The following is a 16,882-nucleotide window of genomic DNA, read 5'->3' as shown; positions in this document are numbered from 1 at the left end:
TATACATATATATAACTTTGGCACCTGTCCATTTACAAACTGCATCAACTAAGTTTTTGAACAAATATCCTGAAAGATGAAAGAATACTATCATACATCTTTTTGGCAAAGTGCAGTGGTTTTTTTTTTTCTTCATTTCTTTTTTTTTTTTTTGAGATGGAGTCTCGCTCTGTCGCCCAGGCTGGAGTGCAGTGGCCGGATCTCAGTTCACTACAAGCTCTGCCTCCCAGGTTTATGCCATTCTCCTGCCTCAGCCTCCCAAGTAGCTGGGACTACAGGCGCCCGCCACCACGCCCGGCTAGTTTTTTGTATTTTTTAGTAGAGACGGGGTTTCACCATGTTAGCCAGGATGGTCTTGATCTCCTGACCTCGTGATCCGCCCGTCTCGGCCTCCCAAAGTGTTGGGATTACAGGCTTGAGCCACCGCGCCTGGCCTTTTTTCATTTATTAAAAATAGAATCTCACTATGTTGCCCAGGCTGGTCTCGAACTTCTGGGCTCAAGCGATCCTCCCACCTCAGCCTCCCAAGAAGTTGGGATTGCAGACATATGCCACTGCACCCAGACCAGTTCTGATTCTTATAAAAAGAAAATCACATTCTAGCTGGGTGCCTGTAGTTCCAGTTATCTAGGGGGAATGAAGCAGGAGAACAGCTTGAGCTCATGAATCTAAATCCAGCCTGGGCAACATAGGAAGACAGATCCCATCTTTAAAAACATAAAAAATAAAAATAAAAAAAATCACCATCGGGCATGGTGGCTCACAACTGTAATCCTAGCACTTTGGGAGGCCAAAGCAAGTGGATCCTGAGGTTGGGAGTTTGAGACCAGCCTGACCAACATGGAGAAACCCCATCTTCTACTAAAAATACCAAAAATAAGCCAGGCATGGTGGTGCATGCCTGTAATCCCAGCCACTCGGGAGGCTAAGGCAGGAGAATCCCTTGAACCCAGGAGGCAGAAGTTGCAGTGAGCCGAGATTGTGCTATGGCACTCTGGCCTGGGCAACAAGAAAAAAGCTCCGTCTCAAAAAAATAATAATAATCACATTCTAAACTCATCTAGGGTACAGTCACATATGTATATGGGTGGAAACAGGATCCTGCTATGTTGCCCAGCCTGGTTTTGAAGTACTGGGCTCAAGTGATCCTCCTGTCCCAGCCTCCCAAGATGCTGGGAATATAGGTGCACACCACCATGCCTGGCTGAAGACTCGTATTTTACAACTTGGTTTATATAACTTTACCATCATCCTAACAGTCTAGAGTACTACTGTCACACAGCATTCATCTACAAGTTCCTCCGAAATGTCTTCTATAGTCAGTTTTCTTCTCTTTGCCATTATAGGAGGAAAATGAAAATCTATGGATTTTTAAATATGCCCAATGAAAGCTTAAAAGTTGAAAAATAGTATGAAAATTACCATGTACTCCTTCCCCTAGATTTTCCAAATGTTAACATCTTACATAACGTTTAAGATGGTATCTCCCAACTTCTTTTATACTTTCTTGAAAGATGCTGTAGGCTGGGCATGATGGCTCATACCTGGAATTCCAGCACTTTGGGAGGCTAAGGTGGGTGGACTGTTTGAGCCCAGGGGTTCAAGACCAGCCTGAACAACATGGCAAAACCTTCTCTCTACAAAAAAATACAAAAATTAGCCAGGTGTGGTGGCACATGCCTGTAGTCCCAGCTACTTGGGGGGCTGAGGTGAGAAGATTGCTTGAGTCTGGGAGAAGGTTGCAGTGAACTGAGATTGCATCATCGCACTCCAGCCTGGGTGACAGAGTGAGACCGTGTATCCAAAGAGAAAAAAAAAGTTGCTTTAAGTTTTGGGAAAAGCAGTAAGAAAATGGAAGGGCTGTGGTGCACACCTATAGTCCCAGCTACCCAGGATGCTTAGGTGGGAAGATCACTTGAGCCCAGAAGCTTGAGGCTGCAGTGAGCTATGATCGTACCACTGCACTTCGGCCTGGGCAACAAAGCGAGGCCCCATCTCTAAAAACTGACGTGTAAAACTAATGATTTATTTCATTACTGCATATCCTTTTAAGCAATTCTGTAATTCTCCCTTTGTCATATTATTTTAGTCCTTTTTAGCATATTTGGGAATTGATAAGTAATGATGAAATAATTCCTAGGATGATGAAATACCAAAATATTTCAATATACAGGAAAAATAAGATCAGTAAAACCCCATAACGTTGTTTAGATGTACAAGTGGTAATAGCTAAAGTGAGTTTATTACTTTGGAAAAAAAATAATTTTCAGGCTGGGCGTGGTGACTCATGCCTATAATCCCAGCACTTTGGGAGGTCAGGAGTTCAAGGCCAGCCTGGCCAATATGGTGAAACCCCATTTCTACTAAAATAACAAAAATCAGCCAGGTGTGGTGGTACACACCTGTAATCCCAACTATTTGGGAGGCTGAGGCAGGAGAATCGCTTAAACCCAGGAGGCAGAGGTTGCAGTTACCCGAAATTGTGCCACTGCACTCCAGCCTGGGGACAGAACAAGACTCCATCTAAAAAATATATTAAAAATAAAAATAAATTTTCTCTTTGCTGTTCTGAAGACCTCCAATAAATAAAGTCATGAAATATACATCTTTACAAGTAGTTAGTACTGCTTTAAAAAAAAAAAAACTCAGGCCGGGCGCGGTGGCTCAAGCTTGTAATCCCAGCACTTTGGGAGGCCGAGACGGGCGGATCACGAGGTCAGGAGATCAAAACCATCCTGGCTAACACGGTGAAACCCCGTCTCTACTAAAAATACAAAAAAAAAAAAAACTAGCCGGGCGAGGTGGCGGGCGCCTGTAGTCCCAGCTACTCTGGAGGCTGAGGCAGGAGAATGGCGTAAACCCGGGAGGCGGAGCTTGCAGTGAGCTGAGATCCGGCCACTGCACTCCAGCCTGGGCGACAGAGCGAGACTCCGTCTCGACAAAAAAAAATAAAATAAAATAAAACTATAAATAAATAAATAAATAAATAAATAAAACTCAAAACTAAAATTGAGTCCAGACAGGTGGGGTGGCTCAGGCCTGTAATCCCAGCACTTTGGGAGGCCGAGGTGGGCAGACTGCTTGAGCCCAGGAGTTTGAGACCAATCTGGGCAATATAGAGTTCAATGACAACAATGAAATGTTACATAGACATTTCTTACTACCGTAGATAGAAAGTGAACAGGAAATTATTTAGTTCAATGTAAAATGTATTAATAATTGTTATCAATGTTAATTTTCTGATTTGATCACGTATTGTGGTTTTAAAAGACACACTTGGGGAATCTAGGTGAAGATTATAGGGCCCTTATTTGTATTATTTTTGCAACTCTCTTTGAAGTCTGAAATTATTTCCAAACAAAAAGTTTTTTTTTTTTTTTTTTTTGAGACGGAGTCTTGCTCTGCCACCCAGGCTGGAGTGCAGTGGCGGGATCTCAGCTCACTGCAAGCTCCGCCTCCCAGGTTTACGCCATTCTCCTGCCTCAGCCTCCCGAGTAGCTAGGACTACAGGCGCCCGCCTCGTCGCCCGGCTAGTTTTTTGTATTTTTAAGTAGAGACAGGGTTTCACCGTATTAGCCAGGATGGTCTCGATCTCATGACCTCGTGATCCGCCCGTCTTGGCCTCCCAAAGTGCTGGGATTACAGGCTTGAGCCACCGCGCCCGGCCACAAAAAGTTTTTTAAAAATTAAGTATTAGGCCAGGCATGGTGGCTAACACCTGTAATCCCAGCACTTTGGGTGTCTGAGGCAGGCGGACTGCTTGAGTCCAGGAAGACCAGCCTGGGCAATATGGTGAGACCCTGTCTCTGTTTAATATAATAAATTTAATCTTTCAAAATATCTATAAGGCCAGATGCAGTGGCTCATGCCTGTAATCCCAGCACTTTGGGAGGCCAAGGCAGGTGGATCGCCTGAAGTCAGGAGTTCAAGACAAGGCTGCCCAATGTGGTAAAACCCTGTCTCTACTAAAAATACAAAAAATTAGCCAGGCATGGTGGTGGGCACCTGTGATCCCAGCTACTCAGGAGGCTGAAACAGGAGAATTGCTTGAACCTGGGAAGGGGAGATTGCAGTGAGCCGATATTGCGCCACGTCTGCCTGGGCGACAGAGCGAGACACTGTCTCAAAAAAAAAAAAAAAAAAAAAACTTAGCCAGTCGTGGTGGTGGGTACCTGTAATCCCAGCTACTTGGGAGGCTAAGGCAGAAGAATCACGTGAACCTGGGAGGTGGAGGTTGCAGTGATCCAAGATTGCACCACTTCACTCCAGCCTAGGTGAAAAGAGCGAAACTACATTTCAAAAAAAAAAAAAAGAAAAAAAAATTTATAAAAGATAGATAAAGTAAATAAAACAAAAATTTAAGTATTAATAGTAGGGGAGGGTCAGGCTCATAATCCTAGCAGAGGGAAGATTACAGAGAGACACTGTAGGTGAGAGAACTGCTTGAGGCCAGGAGTTCAAGTCCAGCCTGAACAAAATGATGAGAACTTGCTGCTCTCAAAAAAAAAAATTAAAAAAAAAAAAAAGAGAAAATAACAAAGCATTATAAGCGGGGTATGGTGGCACATCCATATAGTCTGATGTTTTGGGGAGGCTTAGGTGCGTAGATCACTTGAGCCCAGGAGTTTGAGTCCAACCTGAACTAACATAACAAGACCTTGTCTCTAAAAGGAAAAAAAAATTTTTTTTTTTTTTAATTAAAAAGGAGGCCAGAGGCCAGGCATAGTGAGTCATACCTACAATACCAGCACTTGGGGAGACTAAGACGGGCAGATTACTTGAGCCCAGAATTTCGAGACCAGCTCGGGCAACATGGACAAACACGTCTCTTTAAAAATTACAAAAATTAGCTGTGCAGGCTAATGTTAGCATGCCCCTATAGTCCCAGCTACTTGGAAGGCTGAGGTCAGAGGCTCACCTGAGCCCAGGAGGTTGAGGATGAAGTGAGCCATGATTGTGCCACTGCACTTAAGCCTGGGGGGCTGAGCACCATGGCTCACGCTGATAATCCCAGCACTCTGGCACTTTGGGAGGCCAAGGCGGGCGAAGCCCTTGAGATCAGGAGCTCGAGACCAGCCTGGCCAACAAGGTGACACCCCGTCTCTACTAAAAGCACAAAAATTAGGCCGGGCACAGTGGCTCACACCTGTAACCCAACACTTTGGGAGGCCGAGGTGGGTGGATCACTTGAGGTGAGGAGTTCGAGTTGGCCAGCCTGGCCAACATGGTGAAACCCTGTCACTACTAAAAATACAAAAATTAGTTGGGTGTGGTGGTACAGGCCTGTAATCCCAGCTACTCAGGAGGCTGAAGCAGGAGAATCACCTGAACCCGGGAGGCAGAGGTTGCGGTGAGCTGAGATTATGCCGAGCCGAGATTGCACCACTGCACTCCAGGCTGGGGGACAGGGCAAAACTCCGTCTCAAAAAAAAAAAAAATAGCCAAGCATAGTGGCACATGCCTGTAATCCCAGCTGCTCGGGAGGCTGAGGCAGGAGAATCACTTGAAGCTGGGTGTGTTTATGTGTGTGTGTGCAATGAGCTGAGATAGTACCACTGCACTCTAACCTGGGCAACACAGTGAGACCTTGTCTCAAAAAAAAGAAAGAAAGGAAGAAAGAAAGAGAAAGAAAGAGAGAGAAAGAGAGAGAGAGAGAGAGAGAGAAAGAAAGTAAGCAAGCAAAAGAAAAGCAAAAGAAAAAGAGCATTACAAAGAATAAAACTTAAGATGGCTCTTGAAAGGACAGGTGGATGTGTCACTCACATCTCACACTGCTTTGATCACATTAGCTCTTCTGCTCCCACACAAACATGGGCACATAACATCTTTAACCATCTATGTATCCTCTACTATGCTCAACCTACTGCTTTGTCTGTCTGTGGTGGAAACCAAATCATTCATTCGTGTATACATCCTCTAATATTTACTGAGCACATACTATGCACCAGGTGTTTTAGGAGTTGGAAATACAACGGTAAACAAAAATCCCTTCCCTCAAGTAGCTTACATTTTAGTGAAAGATGACACAACAGATAAAGTATAATATTTAGAATATTAGGCAGTGACAGGTATCAAGAACAAAAGGCAAGGAAGTTTTTTTGAAATTGTAGATAAGAATGGCCAGAGAATACCTAGTGAGAAGGTAACTTTTGAGTAAAGGAAGTGAGGGAGCTAGTCATGCAGAAATTAGTGGAGAAAGCCTTCTAGGCAGAGGGGACAGCAAACGCAAAGACCCTCATGTCTTTGTGAGGGCTCACATGTGCTTGACATTTTCCAAAACAGCATGAAGGCTGGGTAGCTGAAGAAAAATGAAAGAAGGACTAGTCAGAAATGTTGTCAGAAAGGTACTAGGATAAGGGTGGTAGTCAGAGGGTACATCACATTTGTTCTTACAGGTGTTTTTTTCCTTTTTTTTTCTTTTTCGAGACAGGGTCTCATTTTGTCGTCAAGGCTGGGGTACAGTGGCACAGTCATGGTTCACTGCAGCCTAAAACTCCTGAGCTCAATCCTCCTGCCTCAGCCTCCCAAGTAACTGGGACTACAGGCACACACCAGCATGCCTGGCAAATTTTTAATTTTTTCTCTAGAAATAGGGTCTTGTTACGATGCCCAAGCTGGTCTCAAATTCCTGGCCTCAAATGATCCTCGCACTTCAGCTCCCAAAATGCCGGAATTACAGACATATCTTTTTTTTTTTCTTTTGAGATGGAGTCTCGCTCTGTCGCCCAGGCTGGAGTGCAATGGCATGATCTTGGCTCAGTGCAAGCTCCACCTCCCGGGTTCACACCATTCTCCTGCCTCGACCTGCTGAGTAGCTGGGACTACAGGTGTGTATGCCACCATGCCCAGATAACTTTTTTGTATTTTTTTAGTAGAGACCGTGTTAGCCAGGATGGTCTCGATCTCCTGACCTCTTGATCTGCCCACCTCGGCCTCCCAAAGTGCTGGGTTTACAGGCATGAACCACCAGGCCCTGGCCCATTACAGACATACCTTAATAAGGACTCAGGTTTAATACTCAGACTGAAATGGAAAGCCACTGGATGGTTTTAAGCAGAGAAATGACAAGGTATGACAGGTTTCAAAAGAATCACTTGGGTTGCTACGTTGAGAAAGATTTAAGAGTCGCAGTAACAAAACAAGGAGAATAGAATCCAAGCTAGAGATGCACAGGTGCTGACTAGGGCAATGGAGATGCAGATCCTAAGTGGTCTAATTCTGGATAGTATTTTGAATATAGAGCAAATAAAATTTACTGATGGACCACATATGAAAAAGACAGAGAAGAGTCAACAATGTCTCTTAGTTATCCAAGAGGAGACATCAAGTGGAGACCTTGAGTGGGCCACTAGACATATTAGTCTACGGTAGAGGGAGAGATCCCCGTTAGAGAGTCATTAGCATTGTTTGGATTTTAAAAAGGCAATATGGTACATATACTGTATCATCTCTCTCTCTCAGCTAGGGCTGGGGTAGATCCCCATAATCAAGCAGTCGCATTTCTGCATCATGCGGGACAGCCCAGGTCAGGTTGTGCCCCAAAATTAGTTGTGGAACTAGACTTACCAAAAAACAAACTCTTGCATTTCAGAACTGCAAATAAAGAATGTGGACCTACATATCCTCCAATAGCCCATATATCAGCAAGCCTAGCCCTGGAGGACACCAAGAAGACTCATGAAGGGTCCACTGTCATGCTGAGAAATATGGGTAACATACAAGCACACAAGACAAAAAGGGGGTAGGGAAAACAAAAGCAAAAGGGGCAAATAAGAAATACATCAGTTAGAAACTGCCACCAATGACCAGGCTCAGTGGCTCACGTCTGCAATCCTAGCACTCTGAGAGGCTGAGGTAGAAGGATCTCTTGAGCCCAGGAGTTCGAGACCAGCCTGGGCAACATAGGAGGACTTCATCTCTATAAAAATATTTCTAAAATTAGCCAGGTGTGTGGTGGCACACACCTGTAATCCCAGCTACTTGGGAGGCTAAGGTAGGAGGGTCGCTTAAGTTCAGAAGGTCAACACTGCAGTGAGTTGTGTTCATGCCACTGCACTCCAGCCTGGTGACAGAGTGAGACTTCGTCTCAAAAAAAAAAAAAAAAAAAAGGCCGGGCGTGGTGGCTCAAGCCTGTAATCCCAGCACTTTGGGAGGCCGAAACGGGTGGATCACGAGGTCAGGAGATCGAGACCATCCTGGCTAACACGGTGAAACCCTGTCTCTACTAAAAAATACAAAAAACTAGCCGGGCGATGTGGCGGACGCCTGTAGTCCCAGCTACTCGGGAGGCTGAGGCAGGAGAATGGCGTGAACCTGGGAGGCGGAGCTTGCAATGAACTGAGATCCGGCCACTGCACTGCAGCCTGGGCCACAGAGCGAGACTCCGTCTCAACAACAACAACAAAAAGACATTATGCGAAGAAAAGACATTATGCGGCTGGGTGCAGTAGATCATGCCTGTAATCCCAGTACTTTGGGAGGCTGAGGTGGGCGGATCATGAGGTCAGGAGTTCGAGACTAGCCTGACCAACATGGTAAAACCCTTCTCTACTAAAAACACAAAAATTAGCCGGGAGTGGTGGTGCCCCAGCTTCTTCGTGGAGGCCGAGGCAGGAGAATCGCTTGAACTCGGGAGGCGAAAGTTGCAGGGAGCTGAGATTGCACCACTGCACTCCAGCACTCCAGCCCAGGTGACAGAACAAGACTCCGTCTCAAAAAAAAAAAAAAAAAGTCTAGTGCCTAACACAGTATCTGTGACACAGTAAGTGCTCAATAAATATCATCTTAAGGCCGGGCGCGGTGGCTCAAGCCTGTAATCCCAGCACTTTGGGAGGCCGAGACGGGCGGATCACGAGGTCAGGAGATCGAGACCATCCTGGCTAACACGGTGAAACCCCGTCTCTACTAAAAAATACAAAAAAAAAAAAAAAAAAAACTAGCCGGGCGAGGTGGCAGGCGCCTGTAGTCCCAGCTACTCGGGAGGCTGAGGTGGGAGAATGGCGTAAACCCGGGAGGCGGAGCTTGCAGTGAGCTGAGATCCGGCCACTGCACTGCAGCCTGGGCGACAGAGCGAGACTCCGTCTCAAAAAAAAAAAAAAAAAAAAAAAATCATCTTTTATTATTCAAGGGGCAAGGAAGGTGTATTTTGAAAAAGCATATACCATCTATTTCTTTTTTAAAGGCCTACAGAAAGTAAAGCTTAACAAACTCTTGGCTGGTGGAATTGCCCAGAAAAGTGAGAAAGCCTTGAAAAGCACTATGCTGAACTACTGAATGCCATGGACATAACCTTTTAATTCCAATTAAAATTCCTGGGTACTAACATCTGCCATGCACAGCTCTCCAGTGTCTTGTCTGCTTACACTGAAGATGTAAAAAGAATTATACTTTGCCAGGACTACACACCTCCTTCCTTAAAAAAGAAAAAAAGTCTTTCTCTGTATGTAAATTATTAAAACCCTCTTAATTACGAAGTGCCAATCTTTCTAAGCTATTTATCTCTGAGCAACATTATAGTATATAAAATAATTATCTGGAGATTATGAAGCATTTATGAAACCGCTCCTAATACAGCAAAACCAAGTTCTTACTTGAATCCTTAAAGACTCTTCTGTGTTCCCCAGTATACAGCACTGCAAATCACGGGTACTACTATATGTAGACCAAATTTTCCTCAGTGGTCAATCGTTCTCCACTATCTGTTTATGGCATCAGAAAAAAACACCTGGATTTGTCTCCCCATCAATTCTATTACAGCCATCATTAGCTAAACTAAAATGCTGTTGCTTTTGCAACTTCCTTGGCAGAGAAGATAGAACCCACCCTTTTCACATAAACATAGGACAGGGCACCAGGCCCTACTAACCAAAGCACAAATCTAGAATTTCACTTCAGATAATTAACCAGAGGCTCATTTAGACATTACTGCATAAATAAACATTGGTTCCATGTTTATTTTTCTCATGAAAAATGTGAAAAATATTGAAATAATTTCTCTCAATAGGAAAAGATGATGTATCAAGTGAAAGCAAAAACCTCATCTAATGTGGTTCTGCTATAGGTTAAATCTGAAATGTCCTGAGGCGACTCTCCAATGCAGGCTAGAGAGCAACGCTACAGAAGTCACATACAGAAGGCTACCCTGATCCACAACTTCACCCTACTCTGAAATAAAAAGGGCAAGAACACTGTACTATGTAGACTATAAATAGAAAGTGGTCTAGATGGTCGGACATAATTACATAAAACCAGAAAGAAAAGACTTCTCACCTATAGTTACCTAAATAGCAAATTCTTTGGGAAACCAAATTTTTTTTGTTTGTTTGTTGAGACGGAATTTCGCTCCTGTCGCCCAGGTTACAGTGCAATGGCCCGATCTCGGCTCACTGCAACCTCGCCTCCCGGGTTCAAGTGATTTCTCCTGCCTCAGCCTCCCCAGTAGCTGGGATTACAGACGCTTGCCACCATGCCCAGCTAATTTTTGTATTTTTAGTAGAAACGGGGTTTCGCCATGTAAGCCTGGCTGGTCTCAAACTCCTGACCTCAAGCGATCGGCCCGCCTCAGCCTTCCAAAGTGCTGGGATTACAGACATGAGCCACCGCACCCGGCCAGGAAACTAAGTTTATATAGCAGAACCATGTGCACAATGAAAGCGTTCAAAACTACAAGTGTCAGAAATATCGGAGTATTTTATTCAAAGTCTGAATTTTTCTTAAAAAAAAAAAAAAACAACAAAATCTATTTTATAAACAGACCAGTTTTGAGATTAAAATGTAAATCCCAACTTTCCTGTCATAAATGTCAGCCTTGTAAAGAGGAGGAACTTCCACTGCATTTTCAAGGCTAACTTGGTTAAAGTCCTAACGCACCGAAACAGACGCCAAGTCTACTACCCACCACCCATTGGCTCAAAGGAAGCCCCGCCCCGTACAGCCACGGTAACTGAACATTAAGGGAACCCCAGAAAGGTTTTCCCTCCGCCACATTTCTAGTCTCTGATGACTCCCTGCCCCTCCCCGACAATCACCACCGCGGAAATAGGGTTCCAGCACCAGCCACACACGCTCCTGACAAGAGGACCTTAGGCACTTCGCCCCAATAGATACAACCAGGAGGGTGGTGGGGGTGACCATGCTCCCACTCTCCCGGCTGCACGGTGCCAGACACGCTGCAAGGAGCAAACAGAGAAAGCAGCTCCGGCACAGGGCCCTTGTGCCCTAGGCAGAAGGCATGACCGAGCCACCAGAGTAAGTCCTGACACCTCCGCAGCTCTCAGTAGGCGGGAGCCCCCCCTCCCCACGGAGACATAAGGCGGGGCAGACCTAGGCGCCGAGACTCCCAGCCAGACCCGACAGCGGGCTTTCCCTAGCACCGCCTCATTGCCAAGGAGGCGGAAACCCAGGGCCGGGGTGGGAGGCGGGGGACGGCCAAGGGGAGTGGCATCACGGATCAGTACGGCCCCTCCGGCCAACCGGATCCCGAGAAGGTGGAGGAACTCAGACTTCACGCCCCCTCCCTGCCGCGCCCTGAATCTACACGCGGGAGACCCCCCTATCCGTCCCCGACCCCAGCAGGCAAGAGCGCGGCCGCCAGCCCAGGCCCCGCCCACCCCAGGAGGCGGAGAGGGGGTGGTCGGCCGCAAACCGCACTCAGCGCGAAGCCGGCCCCGCCCCTTTCTCCACAATCGCACGCGCGCGCCAGCCCCGCCTCTGAGCGGCGGCGCGAGAGCCCGCCCCTCTCCGCGCGCACCGGGACTACGCTCTCCTCCCCCTCCCGCGAGGAGAGCTACCCCGCTCCGCCCCCCACCCCCCTCACACAGCCACACACCTCCCGCCCGTCTGCTCTACGGGAAGCCGAGGAGGTCAGCCCCCCCCCTAAAAATACACACCCTCGAGTCCGACGTTACCCGCCACCAGGCTCCCGCCCGGCCCCCGGCCCAGCGTGCTCTCACCGCAAAGCTGCTTCGGCCGCTCGTCACTGCGTGTCCCTTTCGGCGTGAGCCGCGAGCTCAGCAGGGAGGCCCTGAGAACGGCGCGGGGCACAGGCCCGCCGAAGCGGACTGCCAGCTACCTCTCCGCTAACGAAGCGGTCACAGGCCCCGGTGCCCAGACTGGGAAGGAGGGAGGGAGGGAGGGAGGGAAACTCCGAGGGGGGAAGGGGAGGGGGGAAGATGGAGAAACCGTCTCCGCCGCCTCTACCGCCGCGGCCGCTTCTCTGTTACCCGGGAAATCCCGCCCACTCCCCCGACCCCGCCCCGCAGGGGGAAGACTCAGCTTCGTTCCAGCACAGGACGCAATACCCGCCCGTCAAAGACTGAGCCAATCACAGAGCCCTGTCTTATGCCTTCCCGCCCCCTCCCCCTCGACTGGGAGGGGAGGGGGAGCCGCTCACCTTCTCCACGCCCCTATTGGCGGGGAGCTTCCCTAACTCAACCCCGCCTATTGGAGACGGACTGCTGAAGCCCACCCCCGAGCCACAACGCTATTGGAGGAAGCGGGGAAGCTCTTCCTGTCTCATTGGAGGACACCACATAACCCGCCCCGCAGCGTCTCAGCCACAGGCCTAACAAGTTGGCTCCCGCCTCCGCCGGTCATCGCATTGGAAGGCTACCCCTGGCTCTCCCACCGCCCCAGTAAGGTAAGTAACCGATGTGGGGTAAAATGTCTGTAAGTGAAACAGGCTCCGCCTACCGCACTGCCGGGCCAGGCCCCGCCCCAAGAGTTGGATTGGATATCTTGGCACTGGTAGGACCCTCCATTGGCCAGGGCGCCCGTCTAGGAAGGAACTTAATTCCGCTCTGCGCGAGGAGGCTGAACCTTAGCAGTCCTTTTGTGGAATGTTTACACTAGAGACTGAAGCTCGGAGTTCCAGGGCCCGAGACAGGAGGGGGAGCGGAGCTCATCAGCGGAGACTCCACATCCTAGGATTTGAAGGAAAGGCAGTCCACCCCGGAGGACTCCCTTGCAAAAAAAAAAATGAGAATGAGAACTCATCCTCCCTATCCTGTTATCTTTGCAGTTTACATTCTACACACTGCGTCCTTGTAAACACAAATATCCGGAGCAGCTAGCAACTCCTTTCAGCCAAGTAGAGTACAGAACTAAGATCTGGAGACCTAGGCGGAGAAATAACCCATAACCCCCAGGGTTGCCAGCGCACTCCCTAGAGCTGAATGTGCAGTCCTAAGAGGGCGGAGATAACCAAGAGAGGCGGGCCCTAACAGCCACCGCCCTGGCAAGCCTCCGGAAGGCGGAGCGTGAGGCACAAGGTACTCACGATCTCCCGGGTGGATCTGTAGGCATCCTCAGAACTGAGAAAGGAGAGAAAAGGACCAAAACAGGCCACAGCATAAATTAACCTTGGGAACATACCACACTCAGAGAAAGGATAAAACTTCCGTAGTTGGGGACATAACGGCTGTTCACCTTCTCCTTAGCCAGGAGTGTTAATGGTCCCTGTGCCCTCTCTGTGTAGGTAACAGGGCCTCGAACGCACAGTGAGACAAAGTGCTTTCAATTCCTAGTTTGCTTTTATTTATTCACCAAATAGGGCGTGGGCCTGACGCTGACCTTACTTTGAGGGGCGCTCTCTCGGCGCCAGGAGGGGACGGGATTACGTTGTTACCGCTCTCCCGAAGAAGTAGAATCCTCCTCCCGGAGAGCTAAGACCCCAAGGGACAGGCCCAGGGAACATACTCCTAGGTCCAACTCTGTCCTCCCTCTGCAATCCAGCGGAAACGGCCAGGAACGAGCTCTGGCAGCAGGTGGGCCTGACTCCAAGGATGGCTTCCAGCCGCGAAACCACAGCAGCGAACTCCAAAGGTAGCCGACAGGTGGGAGCAGCCTCGCCACTAGCCAAACCCTGCCCCAGGACAGAGGTCTAAAAGTAAGTCAGACCAACAAAGCGACCCCCGGGCCAAACTGCTCCCAGGTTAGGAGGAAGCGGCACTCCAGCAGAACTGATCCAAGGCTACTTTTAACTTTGCGCCGCCTTCCACCACTAGACTGAGTAGCACAGGGCATTCCCACCATGGTATCAAGAACTACTCAGAACCCAAGCCAGCATTAGACTGCCCACGACTTCCCGTGAACACAGGGTACCACCTGCGCTGGATCTCGCCTAAGGGCCCCAGGCCAGGGCACTAGGTTGTCAGAGTCTGGGATACAGCCAACTAAGGACAGCTGCTACCATGCCTAGGGAAGAACAAACACTTCCAGCGTGTGCAGAGTTCTCGAGCTTAAGCTCAGGGAAGTCAAAGGGCGCGGAAATAGCCAAGCGACAGGGTTAGAACTTTAGTACTTGGCCCCGGCCCCGAAGGGCAGATCTCAAGCCCTGCAGAACCTGCGAAGCTTCGCTCCCGAAATCCACTCCGCACTGTAATCCCCTGGCTTCACCCCGAAGGCTACCAGGTCTCCAGCCTCGGTGGAACCTTTGTGTGGCTTCTCGGCTCTCCCCGCCCCCCTCGCCAAGGGCGCCGAGCCTAGGACTTCCGGGCGGGAGGGCAGTTCGAAGGAGCTAGGCGGGCCTCTCACATGTGCGGAGCGCGCTCAAGAACTAAGGAGGGAGGCGGGGAGCAAGGGTGGACTTCCCCCTCCGAGCTCTCTCCGCCGGAGGAGGCCGGGCTACCCGTCCCACCAATCCCAGGCGGGGGCGGGACCTTGCGCCTCGCGTCAGCCGCAAGAACCCTCCCTCCTCCCTCCGCGGAAAAAAAAATCCTAGCAACTTAAACTCCAGCCCGGCCTCCCGATAGGCGGAGCTCGGGAGAATGTCATCCAATCCACATCCGAGAACGGGAAAAAAAGGGAGTCTCGTCCAGCCAGTGGAAGACAAGAGAAGGCGGGGCCTCCGGGCGAGCCCGAGGTGGGTGGGAGAGAGGAAACGGGCCCGCCCCTCAGCTCCCCTCCAGGCGGGTTGCACAAGCCGCCAGCGGAGTAGATAGTAAACAGTCTGGGCCCAGGAGTACAGGCAGGGGCCGCCCGGCGCTCGGTGGACTGGGCCCCTACGCCGCCTCTCCCGGCGTCGCCCCGCCCGGCCGGGACGGTTCCCGCCGGCGCCCCGCCTACCCGCCCGCGGCCGCCATCCCGGCTGACAGGCGCGCCCCCCGCGCCCCTCCCCGCCCGCTGATGCATTTCCTTTTCCCGATTCCGAGCGTGGAGACTGTTTTCCCAGTTTCCGACCTTCACTGCCCCTTTCAGGCCACCCCCTCGTGGGCGCGCACACGCCCGCGCCCTCGCCCCCGCCCCATCCGCGCCGAGCGGTCCGCAGCGGCATCTCGCAGGAAGGGGGAGCCCGGCGGCGGCACGGCCGGGGGAGGGGAAGAGAGCAGCAGTCGCCGCCGCCGCCGCCTTGGGGTGGGCGGGGAAGCAGGCAGCTCCATGTTTGCAAGGGGATCAGCCGGGACCGCGGGGCGAAGCCGCCGAGTTCCTGGGGGTTTTCCGTACCACCGGTGCGAGCTCCTTGCCGGCTCGTGGCCTGCCGGGTGCCGGCACCAAATGCTGACTCGACCGCCAAGGCCAGGGAGTTTGGAAACCCGGCAGCTCGCGAGGCTAGCGGCGAGGCGCAGGGGCTCTTTCCGGTGGCCTCTCCCGCCCCCGGTTGCCCCTCCCGCAAGTCCAGTGTTGCCCCCGCCCCCAGAGTCCATAACAACCGCGGGCCCACAGTGCCCGCGCCTCTCCGGAACGCGCCCACCGCCCCCTCCAAGTTTGCGGGCAGAAACAAAACCCTCGAGGCGGCTGCCGCCCTTGTCCAGCGTGGGTAGCCAGGAAAGCCGCGGGCCCCGGCTCGCTCGCTAACTCCAGGTCTCGAGCAACTCCGGGCTCCGCGAGCTCAGTGGGCCCCGCCGACCATGCTCGAGCCGCCGCCCCCTGCCGAGCCCGCACGCCGCAGCTCTGGCCCGGTTCTAGTCGGTGTGCGGAATCTCCCTTTTCTTTCTAATATTATTCTTTTTTAAAAAACGGCACAACAGGAACCGGAGGTCTCCTGCCCGCCCCTTCTCGAGTCCGCCGCCAAAACCTACCGAAACGGACTGCTCGGTGAGATAAACTAGGCAACACGGCCGGCGCAGGGACGACCCCAGGCCGGGCCCACTCCCTCCCCACGGCTCCGGCCCGGCTGGGAAACACACACAGTGGCGAGCGGGCGGCGCCAAGAGCTCTCCTTCCTGGCCTGTCCCTCGCCTACCTCGGCCGCGGAACTCCGAGCCTCCCCTCAGCTCGGTCCCAGGGCCCACGGGGCCCACACCACGTCGGGCCGGCCAGACCGAGCGGCCGGCGGACTAACCCCCCAAACGCCTGAGATTGGGGGGACCAAATTAAAAGCAGCTGTTTAACATACCTTCCGAGCCAGGCGAGGAGTCCTGAATGGGGGGGAACGCCCCCCACGGGCTATTGGCTCCCCGGCGCTCACGTCAGTCACCCTGGGCCCGCCTCCGCCCTTCGCCCCGCCTCTTCCCCTTCATTGAACGCCCCCTCCTTCCAAAAAATATAAATAAATTAATTGAACTCAACGCGAGTGGGAGACGCATCCGTGGTAGAGGCCCTTATAGCTCCCTTGCCGCCGACTCAAGTTTCTTGAGGTCCTCGGACTGGAGGGAGGCCTTCTGGGACTCGGAGATCCGCTGGGTGGACGCGGAGGAGGAGCCAGCGGGGCTACCCGACCCCAACTTCCTTCACACACACAACCCATTTGGAACTAGGTAGGAGAGGAGGGTAGGAGCACCCTGGCCACTGGCTGGAGTGGGCAGACCCCTCTGGCTGTGTGACCTAACCGTGCTCTGTCCGCCCTGTTAGGCGCCTAAAAATGAGTGATGCAAACGGGAAGCTCTGCGTCCGCGGGCAACAGGCACTTGTCTGAGCACCTACTGTGGGTGAGGCAGACATTCAT

At 51.1% G+C, this 16,882-nt stretch overlaps 1 protein-coding gene and 1 long non-coding RNA gene across 5 annotated transcripts in view; one reads left to right on the top strand and one right to left on the bottom strand.

The window, feature by feature from the left end:
* SIN3A (SIN3 transcription regulator family member A) overlaps positions 1–16,383 on the bottom strand; it is a 91,719-nt gene extending 75,336 nt beyond the window's left edge. Inside the window, exon 1 of one of the 4 annotated variants that reach the window (XM_033190964.1) lies at positions 16,334–16,383. The gene's annotated coding sequence lies outside the window, so the exon portion shown is untranslated. The other 3 variants (XM_033190963.1, XM_033190961.1, XM_033190962.1) reach the window with 3 other exon arrangements.
* Positions 12,275–12,963, top strand: LOC117071249. Its single transcript, XR_004432208.1, has 2 exons — positions 12,275–12,637; positions 12,850–12,963. It is a non-coding gene; the product is annotated as an uncharacterized LOC117071249 (long non-coding RNA).
* Positions 16,384–16,882: the final 499 nt, after the last annotated feature.

The sequence above is a fragment of the Trachypithecus francoisi genome, unplaced genomic scaffold (genome assembly GCF_009764315.1).
Source record: "Trachypithecus francoisi isolate TF-2019V2 unplaced genomic scaffold, Tfra_2.0 Lachesis_group3, whole genome shotgun sequence".
Classification (NCBI taxonomy): domain Eukaryota; kingdom Metazoa; phylum Chordata; class Mammalia; order Primates; family Cercopithecidae; genus Trachypithecus; species Trachypithecus francoisi.
The sequence above is the reverse complement of the archived record's forward strand: the minus strand, read 5'-3'. Positions and strand labels throughout refer to the sequence as shown.